Source organism: Pan paniscus, chromosome 13 (assembly GCF_029289425.2).
Source record: "Pan paniscus chromosome 13, NHGRI_mPanPan1-v2.0_pri, whole genome shotgun sequence".
NCBI lineage: Eukaryota > Metazoa > Chordata > Mammalia > Primates > Hominidae > Pan > Pan paniscus.
This window is the reverse complement of record NC_073262.2, coordinates 99,584,657-99,606,292: the sequence shown is the minus strand read 5'-3', so window position 1 is coordinate 99,606,292 and position 21,636 is coordinate 99,584,657. Positions and strand designations below refer to the sequence as shown.

Sequence of the window (21,636 nt, the reverse complement as noted above, 5' to 3'; positions counted from 1 at the left end):
TTTTTTCCATAAAGGGTTTTGTTTTGTTTTGTTTTGTTTTTTTCTGCTCTGTTGTCCAGGCTGATGGGCAGTTGTGAGATCTCGGCTCACTGCAGCCTCGACCTCCTGGGCTGAAGTAATCTTCCTACCTCAGCCTCCCGAGTAGCTGGGACTACAGACGTGCACCACTATGCCTAGCTAATTTTGTTTTTTTGTAGAGATGGGGTCTCACTATATTGCCCAGGCTGATCCATAAAGGATTTGAGCTGGGTTATGACAAAAGACGTGATAAACTAGAAATAGAAAAATGAGAACAGAGAAAAAGAATACAAACAGATAAAGGAACCATAAAATTTAAAACAGTATCTGTGACTGAACTTGTGTTTGCTCTCAGCTTCCTTGCAGCCAAGGTAAGAGGAGAAATGTGATCAGTTATATAGTCCACATCAAAAAGGAGGAAGCTTATTAGGTCCTCAAAATTGTGAAATCAACCATGCCTATCTTTGGTATTGTCACCATTACCCTTCAGGGACTTTATAGCAACACAAGAACCTCCATCTCTGCACTATCCTTAAAGGTATCCATAGAATTTCCTTCCCCATCTATCTCACCATCCAAAATTTTTCATCTTGAGTAGTAACTTCAGGGACAGTCTCTGGAAGCACTAAGGAACAAATTCCTAATGATGGAGTTTCCAGCTATTGACGAAGAGACTTGGGGGTGGTGCCTGCCTGAGTTCCCCAAATCAAGTAGTATAGAATGTTAGCAGTTATTACAGTCCAGCCCAGTCACATCACCAGCTCTTTCAGGAAGAAACTGAATCCTAGAGAAGTTATACAACTTGAATTTTTGAAGATAGTGATCTGATGATACCACATATGCCTCTAGATGTTCTCTCTTCGATGCCATCTTGCCATATAATGTTTTGTTTTTTTCTGCCAGAAATGTTAAGGGAGGTTTTGTACTCAGCCCTGCCTCCCTTCTTATTCAAATATACAAATCTGGGTGCTTTTCAGTCTTAAAGAATGTAAAACAGGAGTCACACCACAAGTGAGTGCTTCCTGTTGTTTAGAGTAGACTGGGTATATTAGTTATCTATTGCTGTGTAACAAATTACCCCAAAACTTAGTGGCTTAAAACAACAAATGTTTCCTAACCCACAGTTTCTATGAGTCAGCCCTAGTTTAGCTGGGTCTTCTGTTCCAGGGTCTCTCACAGCCTGTAATCATGGTGTTGGCCTGGGAACGATCCATTTCTAAGTTCACTCATATGGTTGTTGGCAGGATTCTTCTCATGGGTTGTTACACTGAGGGCCTCAGTTCCTTGATGGCTGTTGGCTGCCGTCCGTTCCTTGCCAGATGGGCCTTCCCATAGGGAAGCTCACAACATGGCAGCTTGCCTTGCGGGCGAGCAGGCTGAGAAAAGCCAGGGAGACAAAGAGCAAGACAGAGTCACAGATTTTTGCAACTGAATTTCAGAAGTGATATTTCATCATTTTTCTCATATTCTATTCATGAGAAGCAAGTTACTAAGTCCAATCTATACTCAAGGGCAAGGGATTCCCCAAGGGTGTGAACAGCAGGAACAGCAATTACTAGGAGCCATTTTTGGAAGCTACTCGCCACCCTGGTCTATCACGGTGTCCTTTGAGGCTGTAACATCATACTAATACACCTTCTTCCCAGTCATTGCTAAGGAAATTGCTTGCTTGACTGACTGAACTCACCCTTTCAAGGAAAATGTAGAGATCCCTAATTTTAATTGTGTTCTCATAAGCAGAGAAATGTGATAATGGCCTCCACTGTGGTAATTATATTTTTGAACATTGATGTGGCACTTTGTCTTCAAACTGCTTGTCAAAGGTTCCTTCACGCTAATTCCATTTGGTAGGTTTAGATCCCTGTATAAGTATCCCTCACTTAACACACTTAATGTGTTCCAGAATTAGTTTGCAAAGCACAAAAGCATTAAGCTAAAAGGCTATTAACATAAAAACATTGTGGGTAAAAGTACTATATGAATTGTCTCTTTAGCAAATTTCATCCTGAAGGTACATTTGCTGTAAAATATAAAGCACCAAGATAATGGCTGTGCCATTCATTAATTCTCAGGCACTCTAGGGAGTGATTGGAAATGTGTGGGCATTTGTTGTTGGCACAATGGCTGGGGGGTGGGCAGGGCTGCTACTAGAGTATTTATAGTTTCAAGCGCCAGGGAGACCAAATGTGCCACTCAACCCAGGGAATAACTGCACCACTTAGAATGTCAATGCTCCTCTACCCCACTGCTCACCTATTTGCCTTTCTCTTGTTTCTGAATCATTTCTTCATCAATGTATTGCTTATGACACTAGCCATATTGCCTCATCTATTTTCACAAGGGATTGCATAAACATACTTTATATGCCCTCAGAACGAGAACTTAATAAGGTTGAGAAAGAACTTTGGAAGGCAATGCTGAGCACATGTGCCCTGGTTATGTATTTTTCCAGGGGAGAAGATTTGCACAGATCAAGGCATCTTTAATTCCTTCGTTATCAAACCAAAATGTGGCCATACACATGTATATTTCTTGTCTTAAGCAAGAGGTGATTGTATCTACTTTCCCAGTGGGGGGAACTCCTGCTCACAAAGGTGGGGCACTTGGCCCACCGTCACATGGCAAGCTCTGGCAACACAGTACTTCAGCCTCACAGGGTTCTCTAGGCACTGGTGGACACAATTTCTAGGATACTATTTTCTGCTTTTAAATGTCAATTTAATGAAGTACTGTGTATTTACATTCTGGAAGAATTTTATAATTTTCAAAAGTAAAAATACTGAAGCAGAACTTTTAGAGCACAAAAAGCTTACCTGTGTTTACATTGAGTTGAAAGTACCCAGCAAATTCGTGAACTTTATTTATATTTTTTATAGTTGGGGTTCCTAAGAATTACTAACATTTAAACTCAGATCCTAACCACAAGAAATTACCAGCTATGCAAAGATCAGAGGAGAGAACATTCTAGGGAGAGGAAACGGCTAGTGCCAATACCCAAAGGCAGGAATGAGTTTGTTATGTTCTAGGAACAGAAATGGGGCCAGTGTGGCTGGAGACTCAAGGGAAAGGGAGGGTGGCAGAAGATTAACAGCGATCTCAGCCCAGACATAAAATTTTGTGAGCTGGGAGGAGTTTCTATATTTTTCTGAATGTGACAAAAGCCACTGGAGAAATGTAAGCAGAAAAATGGCTGTGGTCTGATTTTTTTTTTCTGTCATTTTTATTTTTTATTTTTTATTTTTATTTTACTTTAAGTTCTGGGGTACATGTGCAGAACATACAGATTTGTTACATAGTATACATGTGCCATGGTGGTTTGCTGCACCTATCAACCCGTCATCTAGGTTTTAGGCCCCGCATGCATTAGGTATTTGTCCTAATGCTCTCCCTCCCCTTACCCCAACCCACCAACAGGCCCCGGTGTGTGATATACCCCTCCCTGTGTCCATGTGTTCCCATTGTTCAACTCCCACTTATGAGTGAGAACATGTGGTGTTTGGTTTTCTGTTCCTGTGTTAGTTTGCTGAGAATGATGGCTTCTAGCTTCATCCATGTCCCTGTAAATGACATGAACTCATTCTTTTTTATGGCTGCATAGTATTCTATGGTGTATATGTGCCACATTTTCTTTATCCAGTGATTTCATTTTTAGAAGATCACTCTGGCTGCTGTTGAGAGACAAGAGAGAGAAACCCTAGTGACCAATTAGGTAGCCACTGCAATAGCCTAGACAAGTAAATATAGTGGCTTGGATTGTCTGGCAACAAGGGAAATGAAGAGAATGTGACACATTTTGGATATGTCTTGAAGGTAGAGTTGACTGAATTTGCTGATGGCTTGAGTCAAGTAAACAGTAGAGTTTGGGGAAGAAGCCAGGGCTGGGATCATATGAAATTGTAGACATGTGAAAGTTGATTTGGAGTCATTCCTGTCCTACCCAATGAAAATGGAGTCAAGGAGCCATTGTTGGGAAAGAGCACTCTGGTCACAAACGTCTTCCAAAAACTGTCTCGCAAGTTTACTCCAAGGAAACAGCCTGCTATGACTTCAAGGCGAACTTTACCTAGCAGTTGCTGCCACCTGCCAATCAGAGCTCACCAGCGCCCACTCTGCTATCGCCAATTAACTTTCTTTGAAAACAACTTACATCTTCTTTCTCCTTTCCCAATAAAACTCCAGCCCTTTCCTTTGTTCTTTGGACACACTGGAAACTGCCCTGGTCTCTGTGTGCATGTCCTTATTGCAAGCCTACTTTCTGTATATTACTCTCAAATAAAATCCTCTTGCTTAGAGATTTGTCTCTGCATATATATATATATATAAAATATATATATATAATTTTTTTTAGTATTGACAAATGAGAAGAGATTCCCTCAGGAATAAATGATAGAAGAGCCCTGAACTGTGCACACTCCAGCATTTAGAGGTTAGGAAGGGGAGGAGGAGGATCTAGCAGAGAAGACAAGACATAATGGTCAGAGGCAGGAGGAAAACCAAGAGACCAAGATGTCCCTGAAACCTGGGAAATAAAGGGTCATAGAAGAAGGAGTGTCAGTGATTTCTATTGTCTCAATTGCTTCTGGGAAGTCAAATGCAGAGAAGTTGACCAATGGATTTGGCAAGATAGAGTTCATTTATGTATTTATTTTATTATTATTATTATTTTGAGATGGAGTTTCACTCTTGTTGCCCAGGCTGGAGTACAATGGTGCGATCTCGGCTCACTGCAACCTCCACCTCCAGGGTCAAGCGATTCTCCTGCCTCAGCCTCTCAAGTAGCTGGGACTACAGGCGCACACCACCACACTTGGTGGATTTTTAAAAAAATTTTTAGTAGAGATGGGGTTTTGCCATGTTAGCCAGGCTGGTCTCGAACTCCCAACCTCAGGTGATCCACCTGCCTCGGCCTCCCACACTGCTGGGATTATAGGTGTGGGCCACCACGCCCAGCCTGGAGAGAACATTTTAGAGTAACAGAGGAGGGTTACTGAGTAGGATTTAGTACACTCGAGATTTATAATCATAAATCTAAAATGATACCAGTCATCCTGGTGGATTTTTTCATCAGATGTTTGGGTGTAGGCATAGAGTAAGAAGACAGTGGAATTTAACCTGGTATAGAACTTTGCTAGGTAAGTCCAAAGGTAGAGAGGGTTATGGAACTGTGGTGCTTTTAATGGATGTGATTATGTAGATCATGGATTCTAAACTGGGTAAGGAAGAAAGTGAAAACATGAGGGAGGTGATGGATACTGAAAAAGTGGTAGTCAGTGGGGGTCAGGATAAGACAGAATTATTGAATTGTAGCCCCAGAGTTGGTGATCTTGATGTGGAGTGCCCAAAGTAAAGATTTCACAGGTGGTATAGTTTTGAGGATGACAAAGCAAAGGATATAACCATGGGAGTGGGTGGTTGAGAATGACTGAAGAAAAAAAAGCATTGGATGTGAAGAAGTAAAAATCTGAGGAGGCCAACATGACAAATAGGAAAAGCTATTTATCATAGAATTGAAGCAAAATAAATAAGAACATTTAACTACTTCAAAACATCTATTAATCAGGTATTTTACTTTAAGTAGATGGATACTAAGAGCTGATTTACTGTCAGGCTGAAATTCGGTTCCAGGATTAGGATGAAGCTTTTAACAAAGTAAAAATGGTCAAGTGCATTTCTATTAAAAAACTAACCAAACCTTGGCTATGACAGAATGACAGGTTTTATGACCATATGGTTTAACCTAAATGTGTTTATGAGGCTCTCCAGAAACCATGACAGATGGCGAAGAGCTGCAGAATGAACAAAAGGAGAGTGTGGTTCAGACAACGTCTTAGTGATAACAATGAAAAATTGAATACTTCCCAGCGGGCCTTCTGCAGAGGACAAAAGACTGAAATTATTGGAATTCTATATTGCTGTTTAGGTGAAAATTAAATTTGCTTTAAAACATTAACTTTTCCTGAAAAATCTCAATTTTTAACTAAATAAATAGAAAGCTAACGGGTTTCTAATTCCCTTTTGAATTTCTTTTTTTCAGAAATGATTTATCCATTCCATGTTTTATTTCACATTCTTCTTCAGGCCTGAAATTTACTCCTTACTGTTTTATTATTACTTAAAACTTGTAAAAAATTTTGTTAGGAGAATGTTACCTGGTAATTTATTGATTTTCTGCTTAACTTCATTCACAAGGGTCTACCCATTAGCATGTAAATTTTGATTAGGCTGCTGAGCCCATTTCCTTTTGGCATCAGTGCTAAAAATGATGATAAAGGGCTCGGTTGGTGCCATCTGGGTGCTTGCATTGTGATGTTACAGCTAACACTAGAAATTAGATTGAGAAAACCAATTAATTTACCGCAATGTCATTCAGATATTGAAAAAGAAAAGCCTTTCAGAGTGCTAACAATAGTTCCTAGAGATAAGAACATATTTTCTAGTGTATATTAATGATCATTTTCCTTGCCGCCAGCCTGGTGATCTGAGAGTGTCCTGGATGGTGTGGAGCAGGGGACAGTGTTGCTAAGATGCTGGTTGTGACAAAAACCTTTAAAAACCTTTAAACTGCAAATAAAAATCACCTTATTGGCCGGGCACAGTGGCTCATGCCTGTAATCCCAGCACTTTGGGAGGCCTAGGTGGGCAGATCACCTGAGGTTGGGAGTTCGAGACCAGCCTGACCAACATGGAGAAACCCTGTCTCTACTAAAAATACAAAATTAGCCGGGTGTAGTGGCACATGCCTGTAATCCCAGCTACTCGGGAGGCTGAGGCAGGAGAATCACTTGAATTGGGAGGCAGAGTTTGTGGTGAGCCGAGATTGCATCATTGCACTCCAGCCTGGGCAACAAGAGCCAAACTCCGTCTCAAAAAAAAAAAAAAAAAAAAAAAGTCATCTTATTAAATTACTCAGGCTGCTTTTTAATTGGGGTGAATAGTAAAAATAGCTGATGCTCACTGAGTGCTTACGATGTGCCAAGCACTGTTCTGAGTGCTTTACATCCTTAAAACAACCCTAGAAAGTAGATGCTATTCATTCTTTTTTTTTTTTTTTTTTTTTTTTTTTGAGACGGAGTCTCGCTCTGTCGCCTAGGCTGGAGTGCAGTGGCGCGATCTTGGCTCACTGCAAGCTCCGCCTCCCGGGTTCACGCCATTCTCCTGCCTCAGCCTCCCGAGTAGCTGGGACTACAGGTGGCTAACTTTTAAAAATATTTTTAGTAGAGACGGGGTTTCACCGTGTTAGCCAGGATGGTCTCAATCTCCTGACCTCGTGATCCGCCCGCCTCGGCCTCCCAAAGTGCTGGGATTACAGGCGTGAGCCACCGTGCCCGGCGCCTGCAGATGCTATTCATTCTTACATCTACTCTAGAAGGTAGATATTATTATTATCTCAAGAACTCATGGCTAATTAGTGCCAGATCTAGGATTCAAATCTAGTCAAGTGGCTCCAGAATTAATAATCTTTACGACTATGCTATATCTATTTTGGAAAGAAAACAAACTGCTTGATGTTACTATTATTTTCTTTTTTGTCGCCTTTTTTTTTTTTAAACAATATCGGATGGCCTTTCTTCAGGGTCTGTAAATATTGGTTACAACAGAGAGTTGGTAAACTATGGCCCATGGTTCAAAATCAGCAGCCATTAAAAAAGAAAAAAAAAAAAGCTTCATTGAGATATAATTGACATAACATAAAATTCGCTCTTTTAAAGGATACAAGTTGATGGTTTTTAGTGATTTTAAAAAGTTATGTAACCATCACTACTATCTAATTTCAGAATATATTCATCACCCCAGAAAGAAAAACTGTCCCCATTAACAGTCATTCTCTATTCTCTCTCTCTCCCCATCCCCTGGCAACCAATAATTACTTTCTGTTTCTATGAATTTGCCAATTCTAGACATTTCATGTAAATGAAATAATACACTATGTGGCTCTTTGTGACTGGCTTCTAAGCAGAATGTTTTCAGGGTTCATACATGTCTTAATATATGTGTTAGTCTCTTCTTGCATTGCTATAAAGGAATACCTGAGATTGGGTAATTTATAAAGAAAAGTGGTTTATTTTGGCTCATGATTCTGCAGGCTGTGCAGGAAGCATGGTGCTGGCAGCTGCTTCTGGTGAGGGCCTCAGGAAGCTTCCAATCATGGTGGAAGGTGAAGGGGGAGCAGGAGAGAGAGGGGAGGGGTGCCACACTCTTTTAAACAAGCAGGTCTCCTGTGAACTCAGAGTAAGAACACACTCATTATTGTAAGGACAGCACCAAGCCATTTATGAGGGATCTGCCCCCATGACCCAAACACCTCCCACCAGGCCCCCCTCTAACATTGGGGATTATAGTAATATTGCAACATGAGATTTGGAGGGAACAAACATCCAAACTGTATCAGCATATAGAGGTGCTTCATTTCCTTTTATAGTCAAATAATATTTAATTATATGGATATACCACATTTTGTTTATTCATTCATCAGTTGGTGGACATTTGGGTTTTGTTTTTGTTTTTTTACTTTTGAGCGATCATGAATAACTCTGCTATAAACATTTGTGTACAGACTTTTCTATGGACATATGTTTTGATTTCTTGTGTATATACCTAGGAGTGGAATTGTGTATATATCTAGGAGTGGAAATGGTAACTCTATGTTTATCATTTTGAGGACCTGCCAAACTGTTCCACAGAGGCTGCCAAACATTCCCATCAGCAATGTATAAGAGTTCCAATTTCTCTACCTCCTTGCCAGTACTTCTTATTCCTCATTTATTTTTATTATGGCCATCCTAGTAGATGTGAAGTCATATCTCATTGTGGTTTTCACTTGCACTTTCCTGCTGACTAATGATGTCAAGCACCTTTCTATGTGCTTATTGGACATTTGTATATTTTCTTTGGAGAAATGTATGTTCAAATCCTTTGCCCATTTTTAAATCACGTTGTGTTTTTATTGGTGAATTATAAGCATTATTTATATATTCTGAATACAAGTCCCTTATCAGATACAGGATTTGCAAATATTTTCTCCCATTCCATGAGTCGTTTTTTCCTTTTCTCGACAGTATCCTTTGAGGCACAGAAGTCATATTTTTGGTGTCATATCTAGAAAACCACTGTCTACTTCAAAGTCATGAAGATTTACTCCTATGTTTTCTTTTAAGAATTTTATAGATTTAGCTCTTATACTTAGAATCTGTAGATCAATTTGGGAAGTATTGCCATTTTAACAGTATTAGGTTTTCTGGTCCATGAACATGGGATGTCTCTCCATTTATTTTAAGTCTTTCTTTCAACAGTGCTTTCTAGTTTTCAGTATACAAGTTTTGCACTTATTTTATTAAATTCATTCCTAAATATTTTATTCTGTTTGATGTTGTTGTTAAGGGAATTGTTTTCTTAATTTCATTTTCAGATTGTTCATTGCCAGTATATAGAAGTACAATTGTTTTTTAAAAATTGATCGTTTATCCTGCAACCTTGCTGAGCTTGTGAACGCTAATAGTTTTTCAGTAGAAAAACTATTCCTTAGAGCCCTCCCTCCCTCCCTCTCTTCTTTCCTGCCTTCCTTCCTTCTTTTGAGACAAGATCTCACTCTGCTGTCCAGGCTGGAGTGCAGTGGCATGATCATGGCTCACTTTAGCCTCGACCTCCTGGTCTCAGGTGATCCTTCTGGCTTCAGCCACCCAAGTAGCTGGGACTACAGGCGTGCGGCACCACGCCCTGCTAATTTTTGTATTTTTTTGTGGCGATAGGGTTTTGCCATGTTGTGCAGGCTGGTCTTAACTCCTGGGCTCAAGCAATCCACCTGTCTTGGCCTCCCAAAGTGCTGGGATTACAGGCATGAGCCACTGCACCCAGCTGGATTCCTTAAAATTTTCTACATATAAGAAAAATTTTCTACATGTCATCTGCAAATAGGGATAGTTTTACTTCTTTTCCAATCTGGATAGGATGATTACTTTTATAGCTTTTATTACTTTTTTTGACTTATTTCCCTGGCTAGAACCTCCACTATAATGTTGAATAGATGTGGTGTGAGTGACATTCTTACCCTGTTCCTGATCTTAGGGGGAAAGGATCCAGTCTCCCACTATTAAATATAATTTTGGCGAAACCCAGTCTCTACTAAAAATACAAAAAATTAGCCAGGCGTGGTGGCTGGTGCCTGTAGTCCCAGCTACTCGGGAGGCTGAGGCAGGAGAATTGCTTGAACCTGGGAGGCAGAGGTTGCAGTAAGCCAAGATTGCACCACTGCACTGCACTCCAACCTGGGCGACAGAGCGAGACTCCATCTCAATATATATATAATATATTTTGTTTACCATGGGTTTTTCACAAATGTCCCTGATCAGTTTGAAGAAATTTTTTCTATTTCTAGTTTCTCGAGTGTTTTTATTAAGAAAGGGGGTTGAATTATATGTTCAATCAGCTGGTATACATAGGATAAATCCTACTTGATCATGGTGTATAATAATTTTTATATGTTGTTGGATTCTATATGCTAATATTTTGTTGAGGACTTTTGTAACTATATTCATAAGGGATATCAATTTCTTTTCTTGATGTGTCTTTCTTTCTTTCTCTTTCTTTCTTTCTTTCTTTTTCTTTTTCTTTTTTTTTTTTTTTGAGACAGAGACTAGCTCTGTCACCCAGGCTGGAGTGCAGTTGCACGATCTCGGCTCCCTGCAACCTCCAGCTCCCAGGTTCAAGCAATCATGTCTCAGCCTCCTGAGTAGCTGGGATTACAGGTGTGTGCCACCACACCCGGCTAATTTTTGTATTTAAAAAAAAAAACAAAACAAAACAGGGTGACACCATGCTGGCTAGGCTGGTTTTGAACTCCTGGCCTCACGTGATCCGCCTACCTCGGCCTCCCGAAGTGCTGGGATCACAGGCGTGAGCCACCACACCCAGCCCCTTTTGACGTATTTTTCTTGTTTTGGTGTGATGGTAACGCTAGCCTCAAAGAATAAGTTCAGAAATGTTCCTTCCTCTTCTATTTTGAAAAAGATTTTTATCGTTCTGATTCTGTTTGAAAGTTGATAGAATTTACCAGTGAAGTCATCTGGTGTTGGGATTTTCTTTGTGGGTTTTTTTGTTTGTTTTTATTGCTAACTCAATTTCTTTACTTTTTTTTTTTATTATACTTTAAGTTTTAGGGTACATGAGCACATTGTGCAGGTTAGTTATATATGTATACATGTGCCATGCTGGTGCACTGCACCCACTAACTCGTCATCTAGCATTAGGTATATCTCCCAATGCTATCCCTCCCCCCTCCCCCCACCACACCACAGTCCCCAGAGTGTGATATTCCCCTTCCTGTGTCCATGTGATCTCATTGTTCAATTCCCACCTATGAGTGAGAATATGCGGTGTTTGACTTTTTGTTCTTGCGATAGTTTACTGAGAATGATGATTTCCAATTTCATCCATGTCCCTACAAAGGACATGAACTCATCATTTTTTATGGCTGCATAGTATTCCATGGTGTATATGTGCCACATTTTCTTAATCCAGTCTATCATTGTTGGACATTTGGGTTGGTTCCAAGTCTTTGCTATTGCGAATAATGCCGCAATAAACATACGTGTGCATGTGTCTTTATAGCAGCAAGATTTATAGTCCTTTGGGTATATACCCAGTAATGGGATGGCTGGGTCAAATGGTATTTCTAGTTCTAGATCCCTGAGGAATCGCCACACTGACTTCCACAATGGTTGAACTAGTTTACAGTCCCACCAACAGTGTAAAAGTGTTCCTATTTCTCCACATCCTCTCCAGCACCTGTTGTTTCCTGACTTTTTAATGATTGCCATTCTAACTGGTGTGAGATGGTATCTCATTGTGGTTTTGATTTGCATTTCTCTGATGGCCAGTGATGATGAACATTTTTTCATGTGTTTTTGGCTGCATAAATGTCTTCTTTTGAGAAGTGTCTGTTCATGTCCTTCGCCCACTTTTTGATGGGGTTGTTTGTTTTTTCTTGTAAATTTGTTTGAGTTCATTGTAGATTCTGGATATTAGCCCTTTGTCAGATGAGTAGGTTGCAAAAATTTTCTCCCATTTTATAGGTTGCCTGTTCACTCTGATGGTAGTTTCTTTTGCTGTGCAGAAGCTCTTTAGTTTAATTAGATCCCATTTGTCAATTTTGGCTTTTGTTGCCATGGCTTTTGGTGTTTTGGACATGAAGTCCTTGCCCATGCGTATGTCCTGAATGGTGATGCCTAGGTTTTCTTCTAGGGTTTTTATGGTTTTAGGTCTAACGTTTAAGTCTTTAATCCACCTTGAATTGATTTTTGTATAAGGTGTAAGGAAGGGATCCAGTTTCAGCTTTCTACATATGGCTAGCCAGTTTTCCCAGCACCATTTATTAAATAGGGAATCCTTTCCCCATTGCTTTTCTCAGGTTTGTCAAAGATCAGATAGTTGTAGATATGCGGCGTTATTTCTGAGGGCTCTGTTCTGTTCCATGGATCTATATCTCTGTTTTGGTACCAGTACCATGCTGTTTTGGTTACTGTAGCCTTGTAGTATAGTTTGAAGTCAGGTAGTGTGATGCCTCCAGCTTTGTTCTTTTGGCTTAGGATTGACTTGGCGATGCGGGCTCTTTTTTGGTTCCATATGAACTTTAAAGTAGTTTTTTCCAATTCTGTGAAGAAAGGCATTGGTAGCTTGATGGGGATGGCATTGAATCTGTAAATTACCTTGGGCAGTATGGCCATTTTCATGATATTGATTCTTCCTACCCATGAGCATGGAATGTTCTTCCATTTGTTTGTATCCTCTTTTATTTCCTCGAGCAGTGATTTGTAGTTCTCCTTGAAGAGGTCCTTCACATCCCTTGTAAGTTGGATTCCTAGGTATTTTATTCTCTTTGAAGCAATTGTGAATGGGAGTTCACTCATGATTTGGCTCTCTGTTTGTCTGTTATTGGTGTATAAGAATGCTTGTGATTTTTGTACACTGATTTTGTATCCTGAGACTTTGCTGAAGTTGCTTATCAGCTTAAGGAGATTTTGGGCTGAGACAATGGGGTTTTCTAAATATACAATCATGTCGTCTGCAAACAGGGACAATTTGACTTCCTCTTTTCCTAATTGAATACCCTTTATTTCCTTCTCCTGCCTAATTGCCCTGGCCAGAACTTCCAACACTATGTTGAATAGGAGTGGTGAGAGAGGGCATCCCTGTCTTGTGCCAGTTTTCAAAGGGAATGCTTCCAGTTTTTGCCCATTCAGTATGATATTGGCTGTGGGTTTGTCATAGATAGCTCTTATTATTTTGAAATACGTCCCATCAATACCTAATTTATTGAGAGTTTTTAGCATGAAGGGTTGTTGAATTTTGTCAAAGGCTTTTTCTGCATCTATTGAGATAATCATGTGGTTTTTGTCTTTGGCTCTGTTTATATGCTGGATTACATTTATTGATTTGCGTATATTGAACCAGCCTTGCATCCCAGGGATGAAGCCCACTTGATCATGGTGGATAAGCTTTTTGATGTGATGCTGGATTTGTTTTGCCAGTATTTTATTGAGGATTTTTGCATCAATGTTCATCAAGGATATTGGCCTAAAATTCTCTTTTTTGGTTTTGTCTCTGCCCGGCTTTGGTATCAGAATGATGCCAGCCTCATAAAATGAGTTAGGGAGGATTCCCTCTTTTTCTATTGATTGGAATAGTTTCAGGAGGAATGGTACCAGTTCCTCCTTGTACCTCTGATAGAATTCGGCTGTGAATCCATCTGGTCCTGGACTCTTTTTGGTTGGTAAACTATTGATTATTGCCACAATTTCAGCTCCTGTTATTGGTCTATTCAGAGATTCAACTTCTTCCTGGTTTAGTCTTGGGAGAGTGTATGTGTTGAGGAATTTATCTATTTCTTCTAGATTTTCTAGTTTATTTGCATAGAGGTGTTTGTAGTATTCTCTGATGGTAGTTTGTATTTCTGTGGGATTCGTGGTGATATCCCCTTTATCATTTTTGATTGTGTCTATTTGATTCTTCTCTCTTTTTTTCTTTATTAGTCTTGCTAGTGGTCTATCAGTTTTGTTGATCCTTTCAAAAAACCAGCTCCTGGATTCATTAATTTTTTGAAGGGTTTTTTTGTGTCTCTATTTCCTTCAGTTCTGCTCTGATTTTAGTTATTTCTTGCCTTCTGCTAGCTTTTGAATGTGTTTGCTCTTGCTTTTCTAGTTCTTTTAATTGTGATGTTAGGGTGTCAATTTTGGATCTTTCCTGCTTTCTCTTGTGGGTATTTAGTGCTATAAATTTCCCTCTACACACTGCTTTGAATGCGTCCCAGAGATTCTGGTATGTTGTGTCTTTGTTCTCGTTGGTTTCAAAGAACATCTTTATTTCTGCCTTCATTTCGTTATGTATCCAGTAGTCATTCAGGAGCAGGTTGTTCAGTTTCCATGTAGTTGAGCGGTTTTGAGCGAGATTCTTAATCCTGAGTTCTAGTTTGATTGCACTGTGGTCTGAGAGATAGTTTGTTATAATTTCTGTTCTTTTACATTTGCTGAGGAGAGCTTTACTTCCAACTATGTGGTCAATTTTGGAATAGGTGTGGTGCGGTGCTGAAAAAAATGTATATTCTGTTGATTTGGGGTGGAGAGTTCTGTAGATGTCTATTAGGTTTGCTTGGTGCAGAGCTGAGTTCAATTCCTGGGTATCCTTGTTGACTTTCTGTCTCGTTGATCTGTCTAATGTTGACAGTGGGGTGTTAAAGTCTCCCGTTATTAATGTGTGGGAGTCTAAGTCTCTTTGTAGGTCACTCAGGACTTGCTTTATGAATCTGGGTGCTCCTGTATTGGGTGCATATATATTTAGGATAGTTAGCTCTTCTTGTTGAATTGATCCCTTTACCATTATGTAATGGCCTTCTTTGTCTCTTTTGATCTTTGTTGGTTTAAAGTCTGTTTTATCAGAGACTAGGATTGCAACCCCTGCCTTTTTTTGTTTTCCATTGGCTTGGTAGATCTTCCTCCATCCTTTTATTTTGAGCCTATGTGTGTCTCTGCACGTGAGATGGGTTTCCTGAATACAGCACACTGATGGGTCTTGACTCTTTATCCAATTTGCCAGTCTGTGTCTTTTAATTGGAGCATTTGGTCCATTTACATTTAAAGTTAATATTGTTATGTGTGAATTTGATCCTGTCATTATGATGTTAGCTGGTGATTTTCCTCGTTAGTTGATGCAGTTTCTTCCTAGTCTCGATGGTCTTTACATTTTGGCATGATTTTGCAGCGGCTGGTACCGGTTGTTCCTTTCCATGTTTAGCGCTTCCTTCAGGAGCTCTTTTAGGGCAGGCCTGGTGGTGACAAAATCTCTCAGCATTTGCTTGTCTGTAAAGTATTTTATTTCTCCTTCACTTATGAAGCTTAGTTTGGCTGGATATGAAATTCTGGGTTGAAAATTCTTTTCTTTAAGAATGTTGAATATTGGCCCCCACTCTCTTCTGGCTTGTAGGGTTTCTGCCGAGAGATCCACTGTTAGTCTGATGGGCTTCCCTTTGAGGGTAACCCGACCTTTCTCTCTGGCTGCCCTTAACATTTTTTCCTTCATTTCAACTTTGGTGAATCTGACAATTATGTGTCTTGGCGTTGCTCTTCTCGAGGAGTATCTTTGTGGCGTTCTCTGTATTTCCTGAATCTGAATGTTGGCCTGCCTTGCTAGATTGGGGAAGTTCTCCTGGATAATCTCCTGCAGAGTGTTTTCCAACTTGGTTCCATTCTCCCCATCACTTTCAGGTACACCAATCAGACGTAGATTTGGTCTTTTCACATAGCCCCATATTTCTTGGAGGCTTTGCTCATTTCTTTTTATTCTTTTTTCTCTAAACTTCCCTTCTCGCTTCATTTCATTCATTTCATCTTCCATCGCTGATAGCCTTTCTTCCAGTTGATCGCATTGGCTCCTGAGGCTTCTTCATTCTTCACGTAGTTCTCAAGCCTTGGTTTTCAGCTCCGTCAGCTCCTTTAAGCACTTCTCTGTATTGGTTATTCATTCTTCTCAATTTTTTTCAGTTTTCAACTTCTTTGCCTTTGGTTTGAATGTCCTCCCGTAGCTCAGAGTAATTTGATCGTCTGAAGCCTTCTTCTCTCAGCTCGTCAAAGTCATTCTCCATCCAGCTTTGTTCCGTTGCTGGTGAGGAACTGCGTTCCTTTGGAGGAGGAGAGGCACTCTGCGTTTTAGAGTTTCCAGTTTTTCTGTTCTGTTTTTTCCTCATCTTTGTGGTTTTATCTACTTTTGGTCTTTGATGATGGTGATGTACAGATGGGTTTTTGGTGTGGATGTCCTTTCTGTTTGTTAGTTTTCCTTCTAACAGACAGGACCCTCAGCTGCAGGTCTGTTGGAATACCCTGCCCTGTGAGGTGTCAGTGTGCCCCTGCTGGGGGGTGCCTCCCAGTTAGGCTGCTCGGGGGTCAGGGGTCAGGGACCCACTTGAGGAGGCAGTCTGCCCGTTCTCAGATCTCCAGCTGCGTGCTGGGAGAACCACTGCTCTCTTCAAAGCTGTCAGACAGGGACATTTAAGTCTGCAGAGGTTACTGCTGTCTTTTTGTTTGTCTGTGCCCTGCCCCCAGAGGTGGAGCCTACAGAGGCAGGCAGGCCTCCTTGAGCTGTGGTGGGCTCCACCCAGTTCGAGCTTCCTGGCTGCTTTGTTTACCTAAGCAAGCCTGGGCAATGGCGGGCACCCCTCCCCCAGCCTCGCTGCCGCCTTGCAGTTTGATCTCAGACTGCTGTGCTAGCAATCAGCGAGACTCCGTGGGCGTAGGACCCTCCCAGCCAGTTGCGGAATATAATCTCGTGGTGCGCCGTTTTTTAAGCCGGTCGGAAAAGCGCAATATTCAGGTGGGAGTGACCCGATTTTCCAGGTGCGTCCGTCACCCCTTTCTTTGACTCGGAAAGGGAACTCCCTGACCCCTTGCACTTCCCAAGTGAGGCAATGCCTCGCCCTGCTTCGGCTCGCGCACGGTGCGTGCACCCACTGACCTGCGCCCACTGTCTGGCACTCCCTAGTGAGATGAACCTGGTACCTCAGATGGAAATGCAGAAATCACCCGTCTTCTGTGTCGCTCACGCTGGGAGCTGTAGACCGGAGCTGTTCCTATTCGGCCATCTTGGCTCCTCCTCAATTTCTTTACTTGTTAGATCTATTATCTATTTCTTCTTGAGTCAGTTTCAGCAATTTGTGTCTTTCTAAGAATTTGTCTATTCACACAGATGATCTAATTTGTTGTACTATACAATTTTTCGTAGTATTCCCTAATCCTTTATGTTGCTGTAAGATTAGTAGTAATGTCCCCTCTTTCATTTCTGATTTGACTAATTTGAGTCTTTTCTCCTTTTCTTCTTTAGTCGTTGTAGAAGTTTGTCACTTTTGCTGATTTTTCAAAGAACCAACTTGTGTTAATTTTCTCTATTGTTTATCTGTTCTCTATTTCATTTATTTTTGTTATTTGTAATTCATCTTTATTATTGTATTTCTTCTGCTTACTTTGGTTATAGTTTACTCTTCCTTTTTTCTTTTTTTTTGTGGGGGGGAGATGGAGTCTCACTCTGTCACCTAGGCTGGATTGCAGTGGCGTGACCTCAGCTTACTGCAACCTCTGCCTCCCGGATTTAAGAGATTCTCCTGCCTCAGCCTCCCAAGTAGCTGGGATTACAAGTGTGTGTCACCATGCCCAGCTAATTTTTGTATTGTTAGTAGAGACAGGGTTTCAACATGTTGGCCAGGCTGCTCTCAAACTCCTGACCTCAGGTGATCTGCCTGCCTTGGCCTACCAAAGTGCTGGGATTACAGGCATGAGCCACGGCACCTGTCCTCTTTTTTTATTTTCTTAAGGTTGTTAGGTTATTGAATCTTAATATAAAATATTCTTTTTAAATATAGGTGTTTACAGCTATAAATTTTCCTCCTAGCATTGCTTTAGTTACATCCCAGATGTTTTGGTATATTGCATTTTCATTTTCATTGTTCTCAAAATATTTTCCAATTTCCTTTGTAACTTCTTCTTTGACTCACTGGTCATTAAGGAATATGTTGTTTTGGCCAGGCTCAGTGGCTCATGCCTGTAATCCCAGCACTTTGGGAGGCTGAGGCAGGCAGATCACTTGATCTCAGGAGTTCAAGACCAACCTAGGCAACATGGCAAAACCCTGTCTCTACAAAAAACACAGAAATTAGTCAGGCATGGTGGTGCACCCCTGTAGTCCCAGCCACTCAGGAGGCTGAGCAGGGAGGATTGCTTAAGCCTCGGAGATAGAGGCTGCGGTGAGCCATGATCATGCCACTGCACTCTAGCCTGGGCAACAGAGCAAGAGGCTGTCTCAAAAAAAAAAAAAGAGTATGAGAGTATGTTGTTTAATTTCCACATATTTGTGAAATTCCCAAATTTCCATCTCGTACTGATTTCTACTTTCATTCCATATGGCAAGAGAATATACTTTGTATGATTTCAATACTTTAAAGTTTATCAAGGCTTATTTCAATGTCAACTTAAGAAAGGGCTTCACAGATAACATAAAAGTCTAATAACCATGGTGGGTCTCAGTGTAGAGATGTATGTGTAACGTCATGAAACTCAGTGGAGACTAGTTTAATAAATTATGGCAATAGAATGCAATAGGAAATCATGGAAGTTTTAAAAGGGATGATATGGTCTGTATATAAAGATATGTTATTAAGTAAACAAATAAGAATAGACAGTGAGTACAGTTTGCTGCCATTTGTGAATATAAACAAGCATGAGAGGGGGATACACATATAGAGAGAATATTTCCTTATAGGCAATAAGGAAACTGTTACCAGTGTTTCCTCTAGTGAGAACTGGGAAAACCAGGGTTAGGGATGAAAAGGAGACTTATTTTCACTGAATATCCTTTGATGTTGTTCAAAGATTTTTTTAAATCTCCAGTTCATGTGCATCCTTTGCGTGGGGAGATACTGTAAGCAGAAGTAATAAATTAAAAGATTGATACATTTGATTATATAAAAATGTGAAATTTTGGATGGTAATATCATCATAAGCAAAGTTAAAGTCAAATGATAGAAAGGGAAATATTTTTAATAAAAATGATAGTTTAAAGTTTAATATCTATAATATATTAAGAGATTGTATTAAGTGATAGGAAAAACACAGAAAACACAATTTTAAAAATAGGAAAAGGATATAAATTAATACTTTACAGAAAAAGAAATCTAAATATTCAAAAAGTATATTTTATAATCTCAACATCAATGATAGTCAGGGAAATCCAAATCAAAGAAAATGGCATACTATTTTTCACCCAAAATATTGAAAACAGTGATAATAAATGGTGCTGGCTGAAAAACAGGAACTCTCCTACAGTGGTAGTGGGTATAGGAATTGCTCCAATGGGGGTAATACTTTATTTCATCAAATCTAAGATAGCAATTGAAGGATGCACCCTTATTTTATCTAAGGAAGAAAAACACTGCCAATTGAACTATGACACAATGCTTTCTGCTCTTTCATTATAAGATGCATCCCAATTTCAGGGATGCTAAATGTGAATGATAAAATCTGGTAAGATTTCAATATCCATTAACATTAGAATTATACATACCCTTTCAACAAGCACTCATACTTTAGGGAATCTATGCTGGAGAAAGAGAAATAAGCAAGGTGATATTTAAGATATTTAACAACTAGTATGACACAGATACCTACCAATCAGAAAAAAATCCTAATAAAAAAAGACACCGACTAGTAGGCCTGCCCCTAACATTCTCAAGCCCTGGGCAGGCTACAAATGTAGACTTGCATATCAGCTATTATATACTTAAACTTTGTTGTCAATTCAAGCCAAAAATCTGTTAAATCAAATATGTTCTATCACCATATTTTGACAAACATCCCTTCATGACAACCTGCAAGAACTATTCAAATTTAAAATTATTACCCTGGCCAGGCATGGTGGCTAACACCTGTGATCCCAGCACTTCGGGAGGACGAGGTGGGTGGGTCACATGAGGCCAGGAGTTCGAGACCAGCCTGGCCAACATAAGGAAATCCTGTCTCTACTAAAAATACAAAAATTAACCGGGCGTGGTGGCACACGCTTGTAGTCCCAGCTGCTCAGGTGGCTGAGGCATGCGAATTGCTTGAACCTGGGAGGTGGAGGTTGCGGTGAGCTGAGATTGCATACCATACTCCAGCCTGGGTAACAAAGCGAGATCCTGTCTCAAAAAATAATATAAAATAAAATTATTGCCCTTCTCTGACCATGGTAGCACTGGGAAGGTAGCCTCCCATCTTCAACCTGTGGCTCATGACTCACCCTCATTTTCTTCCTACTCCTATCCTCCTCCCTCACTGAGAGGAGTTTTGCATGTAGTCATACAAACCCCCAGCCTGCATGACCAAGCTCTGTCTGTACCCTCAAACACTCCTTGGCTACACTTGAGGCCTAGAGGTGTTTGCAATGGTGGTGCAGGCTTCCCTCAAGAGGACAGAGCTGGGATAGAGATCCATGCAAGCCTGTAAGTGGGCTCAGGACCTCTCAGTAGGCTATTTCATCATCTTGGGTATAAAACTAGTCAAAAAGGGGGTCACAGACTACAATTGGATGCATCCCCTTTGGCTCACAGACTCCTTGCCCCATGGGGAGAGCCTGAACTAGAGGAGAGCCAGGGCAAATGTCTTCTAGCAGGGGGCCCAGGTCTAAGAGTTTTACTGCTAGCCAGTATCCTCTTCTGGTATGTATGAGTTAAATATTACTCCTTTAGAAAAGTAGAGACGCACATGCCAAAATGTTTATTGCATTTTTTGGTAGTAGAAAAAACTCAAGAAAATCTGAATGTAATTCTAGTATATCCCTACTATGAAAAAAAATGCAGCTGTTAAAAATAATTAATGTGGGGCATGGTGGCACATGCCGGTACTCCCAGCTACTCAGGAGACTAAGGCATGAGAATCACTTGAACCCAGGAGGGGAAGGTTGCAGTGAGCCGAGATCGCACCACTGCACTCCAGCCTGGGTGAGAGACTGAGACTCGTCTCAAACAAATAATAATAATAAAAATAATAATAAATGTGGTTAAGAAATATCAAGTATGATTTGAAAAAGCAAGTTGCAGTTAAATGTTTATGGTTGTAATCTCAAATGACATCAATGAAAAATTCACCTATTGTTTATAGGTGTCATTTTGTATGATCACAAGCAAAGTTATGTCAGGACCTACTCTATAATGTTGTAGGAGGAAAGTATAAGGAATGGTAAAGTTGTAGTTAAAGGGAAGATGTGCATGACATAATGTTAAGTGAAAATATAAAATGTAGAATTAAAATTGGTTTATATGCAAAAAAATATGCAAACATTGAATATGCCTATGGACAAGGGCGATAAGATAACATAGAAAAAATTAAAATATTGGCCAGTCGTGGTGGCTTATGCCTGTAATCCTGGGACTTTGGGAGGCCGAGGCGGGAGGATCACTTGAGCTCAGGCATTTGAGACCAGTGTGAGCAACATGACAAAACCCCGTCTCTACAAAGAATACAAAAAATTAGCCAGGTGTGGTGGCATATGCCTGTAGTCCCAGCTACCCAGGAGGCTGAGGTGAGAGGACCACTTGAGACCAGGAGGTAG

The 21,636-nt window shown here is 40.4% G+C and overlaps 1 protein-coding gene across 1 annotated transcript in view; it reads left to right on the top strand.

The window, feature by feature from the left end:
• The window catches only part of ANKRD44 (ankyrin repeat domain 44), a 344,106-nt gene that overhangs the window by 318,703 nt on the left and 3,767 nt on the right, over nucleotides 1-21,636 (top strand). The window lies entirely within an intron of this gene.